Source organism: Aythya marila (genome assembly GCF_965140915.1).
Source record: "Aythya marila genome assembly, chromosome: 2".
NCBI lineage: Eukaryota > Metazoa > Chordata > Aves > Anseriformes > Anatidae > Aythya > Aythya marila.
In genome coordinates, this window is record NC_139043.1 from 35492693 (window position 1) to 35514179 (window position 21487).

The 21487-nt window shown below is 37.8% G+C and overlaps 1 protein-coding gene across 1 annotated transcript in view; it reads right to left on the minus strand.

Moving 5' to 3' along the window:
- Nucleotides 1–21487, minus strand: part of SKAP2 (src kinase associated phosphoprotein 2) — a 114661-nt gene that overhangs the window by 47756 nt on the left and 45418 nt on the right. The window lies entirely within an intron of this gene.

Sequence of the window (21487 nt, forward strand, 5' to 3'; positions counted from 1 at the left end):
TGCATAGACCAAAGACATTCCACAGAAGCCTACACAATTGTTGTTCGACAGATATTATTTTCAGATTTTGTAGAGCACTGCTGCATCTGCAAAATGGTACGAACCACTGTTTTCTTTCCTCTTTCTCAACTATTAATTCATAGCTAGAAGCATAAGATTGACCAGTCGACCCTAACTCAAATTAAAATAGAAATGTAGGCATTAAAATTTGCACTTCCACCCTACATCTTTCCCTTGGTAAGTGAATAAAATTATGATTCAAACAAAACTGCTAGTTTTCAGAAACATTTTAGATATGTCTAATAACACGTACAGAATGTCTCACTGTTTACTGCAAGCAAAAAATCAGAACAAAAGCTATTGCTGTGCTGCTGCCTTTTTTTTTTTTTTTTTTTTTTTTTAGTGTGTGTGAGCATCACAGTGAAGTTCCTACTACTTACAATCATCAAATATTCATAAGAGTCACTGTAGGTAGGTGGCAAGCTTACACGGTAGCAATTCTTCATCAAAATATATGTAATCTCATTAAGTTCTACCCATAAAAATATGCAAAAAAGCACTGATATCAGCAGACAACCCCTGTGCTAAACAACCACTTTAAACTGTGTGTGGTGGGTTAAAGATCAATTGTTTGACCTTGAACTAAAAACACTGTCTCTGGAAGGCGCTATCTACTTCCTGGGTTTTTAGGTTGTCCCTTATAATAGATTTGTTTTTTTTAATTGGCATTCAAAAATGAGTTAGTTTATCGTTGCCCTATTTAAATACAGTTGTATGAGGGAAACACAAGAAAAAAGGTAGGAGGATACAGGGAATATTATTTTTATAAGTACAAAATTACTCCTTAAACAACACAACTTGCTCTTCAGACAACAGAAGACTGAAGTTTGTGTTGGATACTAAGGTTGTAGACAATTTTATATGAATTGACATTTCCACTGATTTTTTTTTCCAGCTTAGCAGCACACTGGATATCATTTCAACTTTTTTGGAATTCTTACTCCTGTGTTAAAAATACAAGAGCTACTGGCTCCATGTACAGACACGTTTGGGTGATGCAGCTGTTCCCCCTCTCTTGATATGTATGCAACCACTGCACAACTTTAAATGAGAATTTGACACAAAGACACTTGCTGGCTGGTATATAGTAAGTTTAATAGTTACTTAAACGGATGATCTAATGATGATATTATGAGTGGGGGAGGGGAAGAGTTTGTACAAACAGACATAGTGTGCTGCTTTAAGTTGGTCATTGGGAGGCATCAGTGTGCAACACTTCCAGCTTCACCTCACCCAGCAGGGCTGATTTTAAAACGGAGCATCCCCACAGATGTGTAGGGGATAAAACCTAAATAAACAAACAAAATTAGTATATTTTTGAATTTAAGAATTCCAACAACTAATTGCATTCAGTGAACAAATTAAATGGGACATAAAGCCCCAAACATACTAAGGGGACTCGTTCAAGTTATTCTGCCTATGGGTATGACCCTACCTGAAGTATTTCAGAGAGCTGTAGTCAGTATCCCACCCAACCTCCAGTTTTGTTGCTTCTGCTGAGACCAGTTGGGATAAATTTGATGATGGCAGTTTCTGAAACTACACTTATCTACACAGGGCATTGACAGCTTGTGAGAAAAAGAACCTGCATGATAAAAATGCCGTCTTCCACTGGTTTTGTGACACTGCAGAATTAAGTCTTCCACCTTCAGCCTGAGGAGAACCCAGTTTCTTTTCCTGTTACTCAAAGCTACGACAGCAGCACCATGAAACAAAATGCAGCTGGTCAGCCTCACTGTCGACCAAAACCTGTAAGTAGCCCAAGCAGAAATAGATCACAGGCTTATTATCCTACTGCTGTCTGAGAAGCCTGGGAACCATGAAACATGATGAAACTTTAGTGGAAGGGCAGGGGAGAGGGACCAAACTGTAATATTCCAAGACATATACAGCTGTACGTGAAAGAAAAAGCATAAATCTGACTAAATTCTCTCTTTCATTCCCCTGCACATCTAGAGGAAAGGGGAGGAAGAACAAGTAGCATCAAAAGGATAAAGGAAAAAGAAAGAACCACCTCCTCTCATATTCATATTAACTACAGGTGTTGTGCATATGCAGCAGGAAGAAGGCACAAACATAGACTAAATCTTACCCCTGTACTGCAACACAAACAAGGAGGGAAAGAAAGAAAAGAGAATTACATTTTCCTTCCAGCTACCGCCTAGAGCCAGCGCAAAAGACCCCTCTACCTTTCTTCTATTTCTTTCATTGCTTTAAATCCTGTTTGAGACATGGACAAGAGGGTAGAGGGAACTGCAAGCCCTATATGTGGGAGCTCCCAACTTAAAGTTTGGGATTTGCATAGCAGGTTGCTTTTTAGCTGTTGCTTTCAGTCAAAATGTTGCTTCCCCATTCATTTGAAATAGAACAGGCTTGGCACAAATCTTCAAAAAATAAAATAAAATAAAGCAGCACTTTGTTATAGTACAGCAGCTTTTGTTTACGTTATACCAGCAGCTGAGATCAGAGACTCATTAAATGACTACTGTATGGAAGTTTGAATTAGACAGCTCCTTCTCCAGAAAATCTACTTAACACACAGAGACTGCCAAGAAAGAATGAATATTTTTAAAATCATGTATTCCTTTTGAGTTTAGAGCTCTGAATTCTCAAATGCCAGTCCCATACTATACTCTCACGCATGCTCCACGACTTCTTCAGAGCAAGGATAAATTTCTCCCCTCCCTCCCAGATGCAAGTGAAATGGTCTGGATCTCAGTCTCCTCTAATTCACTGGAGATTGTCCCCCATAAGAAATGAAACTTAGAGATGCAAGGAGCTTGCATCTTAGGAATGCCAAATAGCTCCTACTGGTGTTAATTTTCTTGGGTGCCTCAGTGTTTGTTGCACAGATACATATAGCCCAATTACTACCAGATCAGAGTAAAATTTCTCTCCCAGAATCAGCCTAACAGAGACCACCACGACTTGCTACCTTTTTTGCCCCTTACAGTCTGTCTCCAGATATGTCTCAAGAATTTATGAATAAAGACATTACCAAAAACCCATAACCCTTCCTATTTTCTCCTCTGGTAGGCTGTAGGTTTTCAAACCAGGTGTAAATACTAGATGAAAGTGGCACTGTGAGTCAAAAAGTGGTCTGTTGCTTGCAGCTGTGTGAGTTTACAGATACAGGTACAAATGTTGCTCCTGTGAGCCCCTGCAGATGCCATTTCTGCAGCCTTGACAGTGGTGGGCAAGTACAGAGCTGAGAACACAAAAACGTCTCCTTTCCATTCCCGAGCTCCTGCTTCACAAATAATGTCTTGAACTTTCTTCTTTTGATGTGAAAATCATGTCTATACTGTCCAATATTTGGGGAGATGATTATCTCGCATCCCCAATAGATAGTATAAAATGAGGGAGGTCCATCTGCTTACTGTTAAAGGTTTTCCTTCTTTCTTGACCACCCACTCACTGACGAATCCCCCAAAATAATTTCTCATCTTATCCTGGTGGGAATTACTGAAATGTACTCCAAACCAAAATCTGCAGGCTCCACTTGCATATTCCCAGACTGATGCATACAAAGACCAGATAAAAATATTTATGAGGCCTAAACCTTCAAGTCTTGGAGAAAAATAAATTATACATAAATGCACCAGGTTCTTCCTCTTGGTTCTAGGCACTCTTGTGCCAAGTGAGCAGCTGGCAGTTATTATAATGCTATTGCTGCCAGGCTGAAAATTCCTCCACTGAAAAGAAAGTGAAATGCTCTCACTCAAGCATAAAGCCAGCTTGTTTACCAGCCATGCTCTGCCTTCAGAAGTGAGTGAATGTTACCAAGGTAGGTGTATTAATGCACAGGTCCCAGTGCACAAATCCCACAAATCCAGTGCATCTTGTGACTTCAGAAAGACCTCAGCCTGAAGTTGATGGCATAGCTAGAATTTTTGCAAGTTGGTAATCTCACGGTCAAAAGCCTGAATACTGCAATTTTGCCCCCCATTACTTAAAAACAGTTTAATCAGTGTCACTTTACATGATAAAGTATGAAATTTAATCATTATACATGGCATTTTGAGTTCTAGAAAATGCAACTGTGTAAAAGTTTAATTCTTCATACAGAACAAAGCCAAACAAAAGCAGGTTGTATTGTTCTGCACTGTACACCAATTGGAATATATTTTTTTAATTTCTTCAATGTGGGCTAAGGGATACATAAAGCAAGAAATAATTAGAGGTCAATGTATTTTAAAGAGGTGCTTAGCATGCTTATGGGAAGTTAAAGAGGCGAAGTGGAGATAAGTAATTCAGCATCAGCTAAGCTGATTACAGGCCCATAGGTCTAAGTATTATAAAGGTAAAGTCTTCTTGCTTAAATAAGAATCGTTCACAATTCTTCAGTCCTTGGAAAAAGAAACTGTCAAGACAAAATACATTAATTTGACTGTAGTGAGAACAAAACCAGTAACTTTATCTTCCTTTAACTTAAAAAATAGATATAAAATCACTACTCTTGAAAATTATTTTTCCAGCTATCTTTTCACTGTGCAGAAGACCCATTTATAGGAGAAAACAAAGGAGAAACTGAAATCTATTCCTATTTGAATTATTGCTAGTAAAAACTTTGACATCAGCTAGAAACCAGAGAGGAAAATCTGTTAAAATGCAGAAAATAAGATTTTCTTCTCTCAAGCTCAGAGCTTTTAGGATATCTCTTGGGCAAATAGACAAAAAAAAAAATCTGAAAGTTTTTTTGTTAAAGTGTAAGCAAAGAAGGAGTACTGTTTCTAGCAACAAAACATATTTTACTCCTCTTTCTTTTCCTTCCATCCCCCTTCTCACAGACATCTCCCAAAATTCTTCATACATCTCTACTTCATTTTGATCTGGAAATACAGCGTTTACCCATTTTTAATAGCTACTGCAGAGGGATTCAATTAATTTTGAATCTGTACACAGCAATACAGTGGGGTCACATCTGTTGCACAACCACTGTGAAGTTAGGCTAAAGAAGAGGTGTTTTACTTTTATAAGCATGCCTTCTCCCTACCTTTTTTTTTTTTTTTTTTAGTGAAGATTAATGTATACTGAACTTAAAAAAAAATAATAAAGAAATCTCATTTCCCAGAGTCTTCTGATTAAGGAAAAGCCATCAGTTGGAAGTTCACATAAAATCTCTCTAGCTTCATTAACCGTCTTCAACACCTTCATGAAGGCTACTTTAGTACTTTGCCAATGTAGCAGCCTAATAGCTATGAATTAGTCTAACGTGCAAGAATGAAAAGATAAATCTTAAAGAAAACATAATTAATTTAGAGCAATAAATGTAACATTTGGGTTCTGAAACATTCATTCATGAAAAGTTCACATTTTGGCCTTCAGAATGTTCCAAAGACTCTCTAGTCTGTGAAGTTTTGCTCCAGAGCCATGCCTAGCATTCACCATCGTGTTCTCTAATAATTTATAATTATTCCTTCAAAATACTCCTACTTAATATACTCCTCTGAGAAGAGCCAGCCGTGTATTTTATTAAGAATACTTAAAGCAGCATCTGTTTCTAGTTATTTAATTCTTTCTAATTTGGGATCTGAAGTTTGGGCTACGAACACTAATACTACACCCTCAAAGGCCTAAATGCTGACTTTTTCTTCTTCACTCCTCCCGTGTAAGGAGAGAGGTATGAGGATTTCTCCTCCCTTCCTTCCTGTAAGTTCAGGAGAAGGCAGTGAGCCAGGCAGCCTGAAAACCACTGCGACATATTCTTTACAGAAATACTGAGCTCTTTTAAGTGCTTAGCATGCTTGAAATCTCTTTTAGTCATTTTCAATTACCCCCTAATTAAATAACTGTGTATTTAGATATTTTAAATTAACAAAATCTTACATCTATGGCTTCTCAATTCTCATCTGTTTTCTGTGCAAAGCTTCTTTAATAGTTGTAACATATTTCATTTGACAAAGGCTTCTTTTTTAAATAAATTACTGGAGTCAGCCACTCAGTCTCCATTCACCAGGATCCACAGCTTAATGGAATTATCCTGGATCACACACTGCTTGCCTAAACTTAACTTTGAATTTGCAAGGTCTTCATAAACCAGTACGGTCCTGGACTTATGCATTCTTTTGATGGCTTTCAAATTGGTTCTAAAACACCCACTGTCACATTTTGCATAACACGTTAATATACAACAGAGATAATGGTTTTTGCCCCTTAATCCAGATTTGACTTTCTCATGGATAATTGGTAATTTTAAAAAGCAAAGAAAAAGAAGAAGCAATGTTTTCCACTGTGGGCTGCCATTATCCCTCAGGGTTACAAAACCAACCCTGGGATGCTTCACAGGAGCAGCCCTCCCGCTTCTGCTGTTTCTCAAAGATTCTCAGGCAAGACAACAGAAGGAAGATACAGCAATAAAGAAAAGGTCTCTTGTACAAGCTCTACCGCTCATACCACTGCAATACAAGGCACAGAAACTTTAAAGTTTTGCTTACATCCCTCCAAGGATCATTACAGATTAATCAATCATTCTGGAAAGAGACAGAAAGGTTTCCGTCATCCAGAGGTCCACACTACTGCTAACAGAAAAGCGTGTCTGTCGTAGAAGTTGAAAATACAAATTATGCCCATGTAACAAGAAGCTCAGCTTCCTACTTGGTTTTCAGAAATAAAATCTGCAGGAAAACGCACAGATAAAAGCAATGCCTCTCCACCGCAGATAGAAGACAAAAAAAAAAAAAAAAAAAAAAAAAAAAAAAAAAACACATCATGGTTCAATTAGGGGTACTGGAAATTCTCATGAAATGATGTAGGCAAGCTGAAATTTCCCAGCATCATCTCACAGACAAGCACACACATCCAATTTTGATTAGAAACCCTAACTAAGGATTCAGAATATCCACACAATAGTTGAACTGCAGAAGGTGCTGTTAGCTAATCAGAGAAAATTAAAAGGTCAGGAATAAAGAGTCTACAGCTGGAGTATGACCAGCATGATGTCAAAATGCATATGGATAGCATCTTTAACCACATCATGATTCCTGTATTCCCAGATGACTAATTGGAAGAAAGTCCTATAGGTTTATCAAACAGCAAGTTAAAAGCTAGTATTTAATATGGCCAGGTGAAAAAAAACAATTTTCAGCTTAACATCTAAAACATCTGGAAAAGGTAATACTACAATACACCACAGTTTACTACTATTTTTAAATAACCACCTGGTAAGTATAAGAATCGCTTGGAAATAAGCACATATCACAATGCTTAACAAAAAGTTACAGAAATTGGAACAAGATTTCTATTATTTTCCTGATTTTGTCCTGACTCTTTGAATTAGTAGTTTTGAAGAGTCTAAAGTTTCCTCTTTGGTTGATTGGCAGATTTTGTTCAGCAAATGAGCCTAAACTGCCAGTAAACAATGACAACTATTAAATATTTCTCATGTTGAGTTAAACACATTTTGGCAGAAAAGCTGCCAAATGCCACTTCTTCAAAAGGGAAATAATGAACTCTCAAATGGTATTTTAAAATATGTAGTACACGTTCTTTTAGTTTCAGCATCCTAGTAACCCAAGTATTTATTACTCAACAACGTTTTGACATATCTATGAGAGCTTAAGTGAATTCTGTGACTGTTACCCAGATTCATTCTGACTGTTATCCAGATTTTGGTAATACCATCCAAGCTGGATTCTTCACAAATCACCTATCAAACAAATAGCATAGAATTTTTCTTCCTCTTAATTCATCTTTTCCCAATATTTTGTTGCACTGTAATCTCTCCCAAGGAAGATCTGTTGCCTATAACTTTGTTGCCTAAATTGTTCACTTTGTAGTTCTGGAAGCTTGTTTAAGGACACTGAAAAAAAAAAAAAAAGTACAATTGGAGAAATGCCAAATCTAGCTGTTTAGCTGAAAGTGAAAATCATCCAATGTGAATTTCAATCTGTGATAGAGATATTTAGGCATTTAGGCAGGGGAACATTTTAACTACTGCTCTCATCAGAAAGGTAACATGCTGTGTGTACAATAAGCAATATCGAAGAAATCCAGAGAAAGAAGGAAATTCTCAGACTACCATAAAACACCAATGAAAACCCCCAACATAAATTGTTGGATGTTTTATATATGAAAGTCACTCATGCCAAGTGGCAGCCTTCTTGGCTTAGTTCTGTAGGCTGCAAAGTTCCAACTGTTCTGACTGCTGGCCAAAGTCTTGGCCTGCTAAGCTTCTGAAAGGAAACATGCATACACACTTTGAGCATTTTAAATGCTCCAACAGCTCATATCCGTGATCAAAAAAATTTTTAACATTACTGGTCGGTGCTGGAAATCTTTCATCTGTATGAAGGAAGAGATTAGAATTCCTACAGTCAGCTAAAACCAGAACCAAATCTTTAAAAGTGGCATTTGCAGATTTCAATGAAGAGAGGTCTAAGAAAGCTATAATTTTCATTTTCTACATTTTATGTATTCCTGCAAACACAAAATGGCTTGAATGTTCTGCCTCATTACCTCATTTTGATACATTTCTTCTACTACTGATAATTTAAGTAAAAATCTATGATCAGCGAACTATCACACTAAAAGCTCCTCTATATCCAAAAGCTAATGTGGATTAAGATGGAGGTAAGACTTCCCAGTGTAGTCTGCAAATGAAGACAAGCCTTTTTAAAATAAAAACAAAAGGGAAAAAACGTCACATGAACCTTTCAAGTTCACTGCTGCACACAAAACATACGTCAAATATCGTTCATTATGGAGACTTACAATAACGACATTGCACTTTAAAAAAATCTGCAGAGAAAGACTATTAGAAGGTTAAAAAAAAATGTAACCGTAAAAAATAAAAACAGGAGTGACCAACACAGTGTCTTTATTTATAAGTACTCTGAAAGAGGTAATAAAAATCCAAAGTTTTTATTGTTGAAGAAGTATATAGGTATTTTCAAGCCTCCTCTCATAAGGAGTTTGCTATCAGAAAGATAACAAAATTCTCCATTTTGTTCTAGTTGCATGTGACCCAACTTAAAAGAATACAGGAAACACTGCAAGAAGCTAAGAGAATACTTGGTTTTCCTGAAAGCTCTCCAGTTGTCAATTGCAGTGGTCACTCACCTTGCAGTACTGAGGACAATGGGAAGAACCATCTTCCAATACCAACTCCAATATTAAAAAGAATAACTTTGCTAATACTGTCACTGCATTTGAAGTTTTCAGAAGAAATCCACACTTTTGAAGATGCAGGCAACAAGAGAAGCTCTGGCAGAAGCTATTCACTGAACAGCAAAGAAAAAATCAGACCAACTTCACCAATTCACCTGTAAGTCCAATTTTATTATGTCTAGTTACTTGAAACACCCATTTCAATTTTAAATGATCTGAGCAATACCAAGCTAGACAATGGACTTTTTCCACATATGATTATCATCATTCTGAGATGACTCTATACAGCTATTACAGGTTTTAGTACCAAGTGGCATACTAGGAATATCTTTATTTGCAATAAACAACAATTATATTCATTTTTATTTGGAAAATTTCACTTGAACACATCTGAATCTCTAAAGACAGAAACCAGATTAAAATCTTCTTTGGATACCATCTATGGAATTGAAATCCAAAAGCAAAAGAAAGTCACTCTGATTGACTTCCTTAATGCCAACTCATGTTTACCTATGGTTAAAGCATACAATTTCTTCATCTTCAGTCTCTACAACAGGAAAATTGGAAGAGTTAAGGTATTGGAAGTTCACAAACCAGGATTACCACTATATTCTGCAACAGGGATGACAGTTTGGGAACAGAAAACTGAGGGAATAGCTGTGATTCGATTCTTTTGTGTCCTGTCTATATAAGACTGGAAAGAAGACACACTAAGAGAAACAAGCAAACAAGCATTAAATAGAAAAAAATAAAGAAAAAAAAAAAACCATAAAGACTTTTACTATGAGGAAATAACTGCATAGGTATCAGGGATCTTTTCAAACTCCTTCATCTCTTCCTCTGTGTGGTATGTGAATCAGGGGACACCTGCGTTGCTCTTAATCCCACCATTGCACATAAACCTAAATTAAGAATTAGAAGGACAAGCCAGCTGGTGAACATACCACTGTTGAAACTCATGCCAGTTGTAACTCTGAAGGTGTATGAATCAACTGAGCCTTCTAAATGAGCACTGTTGCTTAGTCTGTGGGACAGTATTTAGTGGTAGCATTACAATCTGAGGATATACGTGGGACAAGATTAGTAGGAAAAGTAATCTTTATCAGACTAGTAACACCAAAAAAAGCCAGACAATCCTTTAGATAAGCAAAAGAGCTCATCTATATAAAAAGTCCCTCCCCCACATCAGCTAGTTAACACACACACTCCTTTACAAGCCTGGCTTAATAAAACTAATGAAAATACAGTGTCACTCAAAAGCTGTACTAAAAACAAGGAACGTGGTGAACCTGTAATCATTTTTTAAAAGTCACATACAGTGTTTTCTTCCAATATAAGAATTGTTGATTCAGTTCTCTTTAGAAGCGCACAGAAATAATAATTGTGTCAAAGCTATAAACAGGTATTGCCAAAATTTCAACTGAACAAATTTTAAAGTTGATCTATGAACACGAAAAAATGGAAATGGGACTTTTAATGGAAACGCTGACACAACTTTAACTATGACAATGCTAACGGCAACTGCTATAATAAATCTGTCAGTTTCTATAATGTCTATGACAATCCCATTAATATGAATGATGTACACTTCACATAGCATACTACGTAGCAACTGCACAAGTTATATCATCTTCATTCCAAGTAACAAATCAGTAATCAATATTTGTAAAAGCAGACTAATCCTTTGTAAAATCACTGGTTTAGTGATTGAAGAGTTTGCTCAATTTACACAGTTAATCCCTCTTCATCTGCTTGAGCCCTCTATTTATTCCAACCACTTACAGTGGTAGCTGTAGCAGATTAATACGTCCCCCCATGCTAAACATGTCTTGACAATTGACCCAGCATATTGCTGTCAGGATAATCTTTACAAACACTGAGCTTTTCTTACCAAGCCTGAAGGCAACATTTAGAAATCAAAAGTTTACAAACAGTCTCAGCAACACCCCCTCGCACATATTATCACATTTCCATTTAATTATTTCTTGGAGGCAGCACCTACTGTCATATTTTCTAGTCCCAAAAGGTACCTTTCTGAATTTTTGATTCATCACGTTAAACGTTATTATAATACAGTTGCACAAGGAATTCTGAGAGAAAGAAATTTCTATAGGAACACAAAAAATAGAAAAGAATGTGTTGGAGCATATTAAGTGAAAAAATGACATGGCCATCTGTGCAAATACAAATAAATTAGCATCCTTTATTCGAAGAAACGAGCTGAAGCAATAGAACTAAATTAAGATCAAAAAAAAAAAAAGCACAAAGGTCACCACATAGTCTATAGTACAAGAGGAACAAAACAGTGATGCTTAATTAGAACAGAAACAAAAACATTTGGTTACATCTACATACACCTCTGTAGCTTTGAGATGAATTTTACAACAGAGATTGGCGTGGCCCTTCCAGATTTTCCTCTGTTTTGAGACTTTTACCCCTCCAAGAATGCTATGCTAAACTCAGCCAGATTTGAGGGGGTGGTTGTTTTGGGAAAGGGACAGGCGTTTTGTTTGTAAATTTGTTTGGGTTTTTTGATCGTTTCGTTGCTGTTGTTTTGGTATGTGGTTTCCTGTCCCTCACCAAGGGCAAAAAACAAGCAAGTATTAAGAGAGAAATCAGAGAAACTGGTGCTGAGACCAGAAACTGAAACATGCTGGGTTGGCTTATACATTCATTACTGGGCTACAGAGCCTAATTTATCCATCTGGTTCTAGAAATGCAATTTAGATTCAGGCATGCACTTAAACACAACTGGCAGAGCAAGGAACTCTGACAGAAGTCACCAGGTATAGTCACAGCATACATAAAAACCTTGGTGTGCTTGATTTATAATTCAAAATAGATCCACAGGGAAAAAATAGCATTGGAGCACTAGCTTTAAGGGGCAACAATGAACTTCAACCTTGAAGGCTGAAGCCCAGCAGAGGGATTTAGATTCTGTAACAACAGAATCTTGTTAAGTAGGTGGACTCAGCACACAGATTTGTTCTGTTTGTTTCACTGTTAAGATCTTGTCAACCTTAAAAACCTAAAAACATGACCAAAGACACATGCTACCACACAGAGCAACCAAAAGTTTATCATTTGTTTATTAAACATGAGTGTCACTGTTGAAAAATATCATTTGAAGGATGCAAGAGGTGAGCTGCAGCACAAAACAGATCACCATATTTCAAGAAAAAGACACCAATCTTCTGACCCCCCTTCCACTCTAAGAAGAGCTTAGCCTTCTAAAAATTAGTGACTTGACTAACCACTTGAAGCTAGGTGTGGTGACAAAGACTCAGAGGCAAGTAGTGAACTTTGTGTCTGGTCACATCCATGCTATCCTTTTCAGGTTGAGAAGCAGAAGACGTGCACGGCACACAGCACAGCACATGAAACTTTCTCCCAGCAAGTTCTAGGAGAGTTTTAGCCAGTCAAACTCAAATTCAGAGTCAAAATAATTTTTTTGAACTAAAATTCTAAGATTTTTTCCTTAAGGCAAGCCATCAAAAAAGATGAAACCTGAATCTTAGTGGTTAAAAAGCATGCTAGGATGCTTATTAGGAAAAAAGGCATTTTGTAGATATGTGAGGGATTATAAATTGCACAGTGGCTCACATTTATCAATCTTTCTTCTCTTATTCAGATGTTCATAAATTGAATCTCACTGCGTAGATCTGGAAGCTGTTGCATAAAATATTTTTGACAAAAAATGCATGCGGGACTTCAACAGAGCAATAATGGTACAGCTCAAGTGTAGCTTCAATATATAGTTGGGTTATGGAAAGAATGTCTAATCAGTTTTAATTTGCAATACCTCAAATGAACAATAAAAAGAGCACACACAACAAAGACACCTATTGCAACTGATGCTCTCACGATGAGTATCTTGGGCATAGCCTGTAAGATCAAATAAGAGAGTTGCACTTTACCCTATTGACAGTATTACTTGGTTAAGCCTAGCTGCAGTTAGTCCTGACTGACTGGCGGATGAACAGTAAAACCAACGCTCTAAGGGTTGTCCTGATAGCTTCCAGTGGCGCAGTTACATGGTAAAAACCTAGAGCGTATTCATCCACTATGATTTCCAAAAGAAGTTGCATGGTATTTTAGAGTGTTTAGTGAGATTTGTTTTCTGATGTCCTTTTTCTCTGCTCTCAAGCATTCTCCTATGAACCACTCGGTTTCAGCAACTAACAGCAGAGACTGCTAATCTGGTCTCTAAATGATGTAAGAGTGCCAAAAAGAAAAAAATATAAATAAAAGGCAGCAAGAAAGTCTGCAGCAGCAACAAAATCTTTAAATATCTTGCACTTCCATGAACTCTGTCCCACTGCCATTCAGTGAAATTTGGTCAGGAAAATGCCTAGGGAGCCAGGCTACCACCTGGCACCACCAGTGAAGGGGGAAGAAAAAAGAAAAAAGCGAGGCCAGACTTCTGATTTGCAGCACCCCAAGATGCCAACAGGATGGCACATTATTTTTGCCTCCAAATTTGTGGTGAAGGGCTGAATGAATATCAGGACAGCCAGTGAGCTGCAAGCCTCTGCAGGGCTTAGCCACGCAGCTGCTAGCAATGTTCCTGCTTAAGGCCAGGCTCCAAAACTGGGAGAAAAACAGCTGGAGCTATCAGACTGCAGGTGGTGGGGCAGTGGCAAGACTGACAGCCCAGAATGCTGAAATCCTGAGGCCATTTCTGTGAAGGCAGCCAGTCACGAAATATTGCCTAAGGTGCCTTTTAACCCCCTAATACACACTGATCCTGTGGACTCCACTACCCCGTAGCTGCAGAGTTGGCCAACACAGAATAGACGCTGAGACATCACAGGGTTATAATTGGTTTAACAAGACCTTTTCAAGAGCTGACAGGCAATTAAGTCTTCAGTATAGCTCTAAAATATTTACTCTAACTCCCTAACTGCATATAAAGTCACATTTCTGAGCACATCACAATTCCAGTTACAACTAGCAATGTTTCTTTCAGGACTTTTAAGCAACTTTTACATAAGTAATGTAGAAGATGTGTGTATTATTTAAGATCACACGTGTGAATAAAGATATTCCCAAAAACACTATAAGCAATATGTGGTTTTCCCCTAGAATACTGTTACATGCTGTGCTTTTACCAATGTTTTGAAGTACAGAATATTTAAATAAATAAGGCTAGGTAGTCAACATAACCCTGTTTCCCTTGTTCAGTTTGTCATTTCCTCAGCATAAAAGATGCTGAAACTACTTCGCTTTCAGATATCTCAACAGAAATAAACATGCATGTATGACAACTACCCCGTTACATGTTGTCTGCAAAGGTTCATATCATGCAGAAATAGGAGTGAAAAAATATAGTCAAAGGAAGATTTTGTGGTGAGAATGATCAGTTGATTAGGTACAGGGCAAAAAAATATACATAGAGGTTGTCAACACTACTGTCATGTATAGAAAGGAAAATTAAGTCATTTGTTATTCTCAGTTGGAGAGGTCACTAATGTTATCTTGCACATGATGATTTGATGCACTACATATGATTAATGATTGTTTAAAGGACACTGCCAAGGTCTGTAGGTCAGACTATGACCTTCCTTTTTTTTTTTTTTTCCTCCAGATATCCATAAGCAGAATATTTATAATTCTGTAAGTTCCTTCCTCCCTCTTGAAAATATTTTAATACTATCTACTACTATTAAAACAAGAACTCCAACAGTAGAAGGTGGCAAAACTGAAGGAAAAAATCCAGCAAGGAAGTGGCTCATAATCATATTTGTAACGTTTGGTTATTTTAAATGTTTGGTCCAGTCGCAACCATCACATTCAGCGCATTCCATCTCAACTGCGTGGGTATTTGCAACCTCATTTATGTACCTATCTTAATGCTTTAGAAGAAAATTGCATACACCTGGAGTTAAAGTTTTTCCTCAAAAGTCACTTTGAGATGCTTCAGAATTTTAAAGACAAATGCAAAGTGAAAGCGTTTGTTCTTTTCCAAAGAACTGAAAAGCAGAATTTCTTCTCTAAACTCAAAGCATACAAATTACATTCTTTAATGGGTTCTCATATTTCTGACCAGAGTTTTAGTTCTTTTTATCTCTAAACTAGAAAAGGGATTTTATGTTTTTCAATTTGTGGAGAGAATCTATTTTTAGCCATTTAATTTTTCATATATTTTTAATTTATCTTAAAATCTGAGTTGAACCATTATGAAAACATACAGTAAAAGTGTTGAGGAAAAAAATAGCTGACTGGCCAGCTATTCACAAAACTTCAGGAACTAACCTATCTTCTTGATCATGCTTGGAAGTCTCAATTGTATAGAAACATGGAGTCACGCAATTTTCTGTCCATGGATATGGGAACAGCTGTTTGTTATCTAGGCCAAAATCATCTTCAAACAAGAAATGAGCACTACCACCATTTGTATTTAAAAAATAAAATAAGGCAAAACCACGAAACATTCTTAGTAATAATACTAGTTTGGTTTTTGTTTTTGTCTTTTAAACTTCAAGAGGATTGCAAAATTTATTTTGAACAGATTTTTTCCCATTACATTCCAGCAGCTCTAGAGGAAGAGACTTTTTATACATCATTGTTACGTGACACTTCAGATTTTAAAAATGCAACTCTGCGGTTACATTTTTTCTTTACTGCTGTACTTTTAAATGTTTAGTAACAGATTTCTGTATTGCCGATGTATTCTTCTACTTTTCCACAGGGTAGCAGTGTGCTTCAGAACAAGGCCACCACTGTGGGAATATGAATGAGTACACAAAATCCCTGCAGAAAGCAGCTGTTCCCTCTTGTACATATGCAAATGCAAGAATGCTAAATAATGAGGGCAGCTTTATCTTACAAAGGCAGAGAACAACAGAGCCAAAGTGGACTACAACAAAGTTTTTGTAGGAAGCAGTGAACTGAACTCTGGAAGAAAAAAAAAAAAAAAAAAGATATTCTTCTAAATATTCTCAGCTGTGAGAATCACGCATCTGAGGAAAATACTGTTTTGTTTTTTTGTGTGTGTGCAAGAATTCACATTGAAAATAAGTTTTAAAACCCATAAGACAAGACATAGATACAAATATATCTTTTCTACGACAGTGAGTTTATTCAAAAAATTATGTAATTAAGACAAGTCTGGACATTTTTTCCCCAATACTATCAGTCTTATGTATGACCTTGGACAAGTCATTGAATCTAACTCAGTTTTCCTGTCCATAAAACTGAGATAATACCTCTGCCCAGGGCTAGTGGAAAGCTAAACTCATCGTCCATAAGCGTGATTTGAAATAGCAAGGTGAAAGGACTTTATCAGTGTTACATACTGCTGCATTTTTCATTGCCTTTAATAAGCCTAATGAAACCATGTAAATTTTGAATGACAACATTAAGCAGATTTTCAGGCCAGCTCTTGCTGGAAGTAAAAGGCATTACAGATTTCTTGAGATGACCCCGATTTGAGCTCTGACAACTAATGGCTGAGTCAGAACATTGCTATGTGAAGTACTGTGAAGAGTCTTCCAGATGTCAGTTTTTCTAACAGGGGACCGTTTATTCAATACTGGAGAGAGCAGTTGCATCAGTGATAGAATAGGAAGAAGAAATGCTAGAAAAGGAGAAATGTTTCACATCTGCTTATTGGTTAAGCCACAAGCAACACTAAAATCTTTCAAAGCCTATGACCGGAATTCACTAGTTAAGTTTAGTACAAACAATGCTTCTCACCAGCAAGTGCACAGACAAGAAGAACTAATTTATCAAACCAAAAATATACAAGCCACAGATTAAACTGCTCAGTTCTCCACACTGATCATTAGCTACATCCCCATACCATTAAAAACTGTCACCACAACCCTATTTTTTTGGTAATAATACGCACACCTTGAATTCATAGTCTCATAAAGAATATCCTTTGGCAATACATATTCTGCTACAACGCTGAGCGTCACATGTCTATCTCACCTAACTGCGTCATGCTTAGGGCTACCACAGCTGCTGCCCTTTTAAACAAACGTAAATCTATCTCAGGTTTTAACCTGCATAACTCAGCATCATAAATAGTTACACATAAGGTACTGCCTTAGTTTGTATGCTCTACCTGACATGTTCTACAAATCAAGATATGCTTTTTTCTTTAAAAAAAAAAGAGCTAAATCAAAACCAAATTAATTCATCTGCTGTCCTCAAATGCCATCTACAGAGAACATGCTTTTCATTGAAGGAGTCTGTGAGCAACACAAGACTAAACTTCTTTGAATTAAGATCTTCTACATTATTTCTTTTAGAGGTATGCTCAACAGAAGTATTTTTTAAAAAGCTACGCTTTTTACTGGCATCGAGCTTCATGTTTGTACTGATCTTTAGTACACTTGACATGCCTGCTACTTTGGGCAGTGGACTACAATCTTTGCAGTCACCGCCTGTGGTACAAAGCTATATATAGACTTCTGCACATGTAGCAGGCTAAACTGCCGGATGCCCTAAGCCCTCAGTCTCGTAGCTACTACATTTGCATGAAGTCAGCTCTAAACCGCACATAAATTAAGGATATTTTTGATACTGTGTCATACTTGTTGCATATGCCAGAGTAAACTGAGTATTGGACCTGTCAACATCTGAAGGTCTGCTTTCATGATGGAGTATCCCAACAGACACAGGAACACCACACTGTTGAAGCACTAAAAACTACAATACAAAAAGCAGATTTCCTTCCCCAACAGACAGTATTAGAACAGCAGACAGCAGAAAATAAGCAAAAGCATGTTAAAATAAGTGTACTCCCACACACATCTGCCATGGGTTCTCCTAAATTTACAAAAAAAAAAAAAAGTGCAATGTTTATGTGGTTAGCTTTCTTAGGGGACTATCTCAAAATTTTCACCTCCTCTGGGAATGAAACATGGAAGCATTGTAAAAAGACACCAAGGACACCAGATGTAAGAGGCAGTCTTTTTTAGTTTTTTGTTTTTGGTTTTTTTCTCCCTCTTGACACACAAGAGAATTTCTAACGCCAGAGCAGAAATGAGAATGGCCAAGAACTCATGGGGTTCCCCTCAGCCTGTCCAGCTTCCAATGCCTGTTTCTCTTCATTTCCTAATCCTCTTCTAACATTCAAGGTGGGAAACAGCAGTAATCCGTAAGGGCAGGTTATAAGAGCACGCAAGGGGCACGGGAAATAGGCCTCAAGGCCTAAGTTAACCTAGAAGCTGGGCTTGGCAGAGCTGCAACACAAAATGCACCAACTGCAGAAGGTATCACTCAGAAGGTGCAGTTTTCAGAAACACAATATAAGAACATTAAACCATTAGAGTGTCCAAAGAAGGGCTACAAAGATGGAGAAGGATCTGGAGGGCAAGACATATGAGAACCAAGGCTGAGGTCCCTTGGTTTGTTCAGCCCAGAGCAGAGCAGGCTGAGGGGAGGCCTCATGGCAGCCTGCAGCTCATTCACGAAGGGAGCGGAGGGGCAGGCGCTGAGCTCTGCTCTCTGGGGACAGAGACGGACCCGAGGGAACGGCATGGAGCTGGGACAGGGTAGGGTCAGGCTGGGGGTTAGGAAAAGGCTCTGCATGCAGAGGGTGGTGGGATTTGGCCACTTCCCTGGGGAGCCTGTTTCACGACTCCAAGACTGCCGGAGTTAAGAAACACTTGGACAACACTATCAGACATATGGTTTGAGTTTTGGGCGGTCCAGGAGTTGGACACTATGATCCTTGTGGGTCCCTTCCAACTTGGAATCTTCTATCCTTCTGTGATCAAGACTACCAGGGGAAACAGGGATGTATGTGAGAACCAGAAAGATTTCTGCCTATCAGAGGTGGAAGAACGCATATGAGACAACAGGTACCAGATTCAGGAAACTCATTTTTGCCATAATATCTATGGATAAATACAATTTCCCAGAGGAACTGTATCTTCCAATCTTAAATGCAAATAGTTAATGTGCAGCTTTCCAGACAGAAGGTATTTGTTTTTTAAATGGTCAAAGTTACCAAGCCTGGGACACTCTCCTTAGAGCCTGACTTGACCGTTTTGTTGTCCAAAACCGCTCTTTCCCATTCCACTTCATTCTGTTCCAGTCATTCCCTTTTCTTGTATCTCTTAACCATCTCTGAAAACATTTTTTCTTCTGCACCAACTCTTACAGTCTTAATCCTGCAAAGCCCTTCTGGTGTCCAGCACTGTCATTTTCCAGGCTGCTTCCTTCTCTCATCATTTCTGCTTTATCTCCTCTTTCTCCATATTTTTGGTCCCCCTCCCTGAGATCCCACTATATTTAATTGCCTCCTCATTTATGAACAACTAACCTCCCTGCATTACCCAGAGATCATGTTGTGCCCCTACTTCACTCCCTGGCACTTCTCCACATCAGGGAGATTCTTAGCCAAGCGTGCTCTTTATATATTCCTACAAATTCTTCTCCTGCCACAGTCCTTCTAACTGGGTGAGCATGCCTATCTTCACTGGGCAGAAGTCCTGTTGCCAGCTAGACTCACAGAAATAGACTGCCGAAACCATCTGCCCAGGAGAGCTATGGCAAAGGGGTTGCACAGGTGTCTGGGACTGGTCTGCAAGACAGGTCAGCTGTTTTGTGGAGAGCTCATCAATCAGGAGTTGCCACTCCCGTAGGTTATGACATTCCAGGGAATGAGGTAAACACGAAGACATTTGTTGGCTTTATCCTCTCCTTTCAATGATTCCTTTGATCAGCTTTGAACATCTCATTAGAAATGCAACAAAGTATCCTATTACCTTCCTATTTTTAATCTCCTTTTCTGTGTTGTGGCCCCAGTCTTGGGATCACACAGGTACACTCTTACAGCATTAAACTGTGAGAAATGCTTTGGGTCCCAAAGTATATTAGTATATTATTGGTCCCCATGCCAATCAGCTGGGGAAAGGAGGGGGAAGAAATAATAATAAATAAATAAATAAATAAATAAAACAGGTCTGAGAAAGATCTCAGAGCTCTTTTTACCTGCTCTTACTCCCACACCAGGGCTGGATTTACTTATAGTATCTGGCAACAGGTTTGATAACTGCTTCATGGACAGCACAGCTATGCAGATAAAGGCAATAACATACTGAGTATGGTGGAGTATTCTTCCCAGCTGCCTTCCTGTGATTCTGAATGAAAAATTCAAATACACTTGTACTAGCACCCATGCTGGACACACACAAACTGTGGTCTCAAAAGCAGCAACTTCAAAGTTGTACATCTACCATGCCCATGCTAATTGGCCCCACTTCTCTGAATGGCTGTTTTGCCCAGGGCACTGCTGCGAAGATAGCGCTCCACTATTTCTCATTCCAAGACTAACAATATAAGCACTACTCTATGAGTAGCTCAGGCACCATACTGGATTGCACACCCCTGCATTTTTTATTTGCAGAATACCTACCACAACAGGACCCTATTTTTGTTTGCAGCCTTAGAGAGCTAGAGAAATGACAATGGTAAAAATAAGAAGCGATGTACGTGACAGAGAGCTTGCATTAACATATTTGGAAAGCTCTGTACAGAGCAGACTCTCCTTAGAACATATATTCTCTTGCCACAGTTATCCTCAAAACCCTTGGGACCAATACTGATATGAAAGTATTTCATAACTAAGAGGCCTTCAGACAGCTATAACCAACTTCCACATTTATTTATTCTAATATCATCTGCTGCATTCATAGCATGCATTTTGTCAGCATGCCTCTATGAAACAGTCCATCGCACAGAGCATGGCTGAAATACAGAGCAAAAGCCATTGTAATAAATGTAATTAGTATTGTAGCAGTACCATATGCACTAACTGTACTTCACTACGAAAGCTTACACAGATCACTGCAACATAAAAATGTCCATTAAAATAATGTTAATTGTATTTATTAGTACTGTATTTCATAAGATATTAACTACAGCTGTTGCCTATGCTCTGTTTACAAAAAAAAAAAAAAAAAAAACAGGAGGTATCAAATTTTAGAGAAATCCGTGTTATTCAGCACTGTCCAAATAAAAGCAGAAAGTTTAAAAGAAACCAGTTCATTTACAACATATGTACTCATAATAGCCAATGTATTCCACAAATGCAAGGAGAAAATACCGGTTTGATGCACAAAAATTGTGAAAATCTTTCCTTGTTCTACTTTCTCCAAAGCCAAGCAAAATCCATCTCTTTTTTTTTGTTTTTAATTTCAAATTTAAAACAAAAATTCTCTATTAAATAGTTGACATTTAATTCATATCAGTATAGACTAAGACATACACTCAAATTGAAATACAGAGCAGACTTCCACTGTTGCAGCTCTCAAATGCACACAGCTACCTTACACTGAAATGTTTATTAGCATGATGGCAG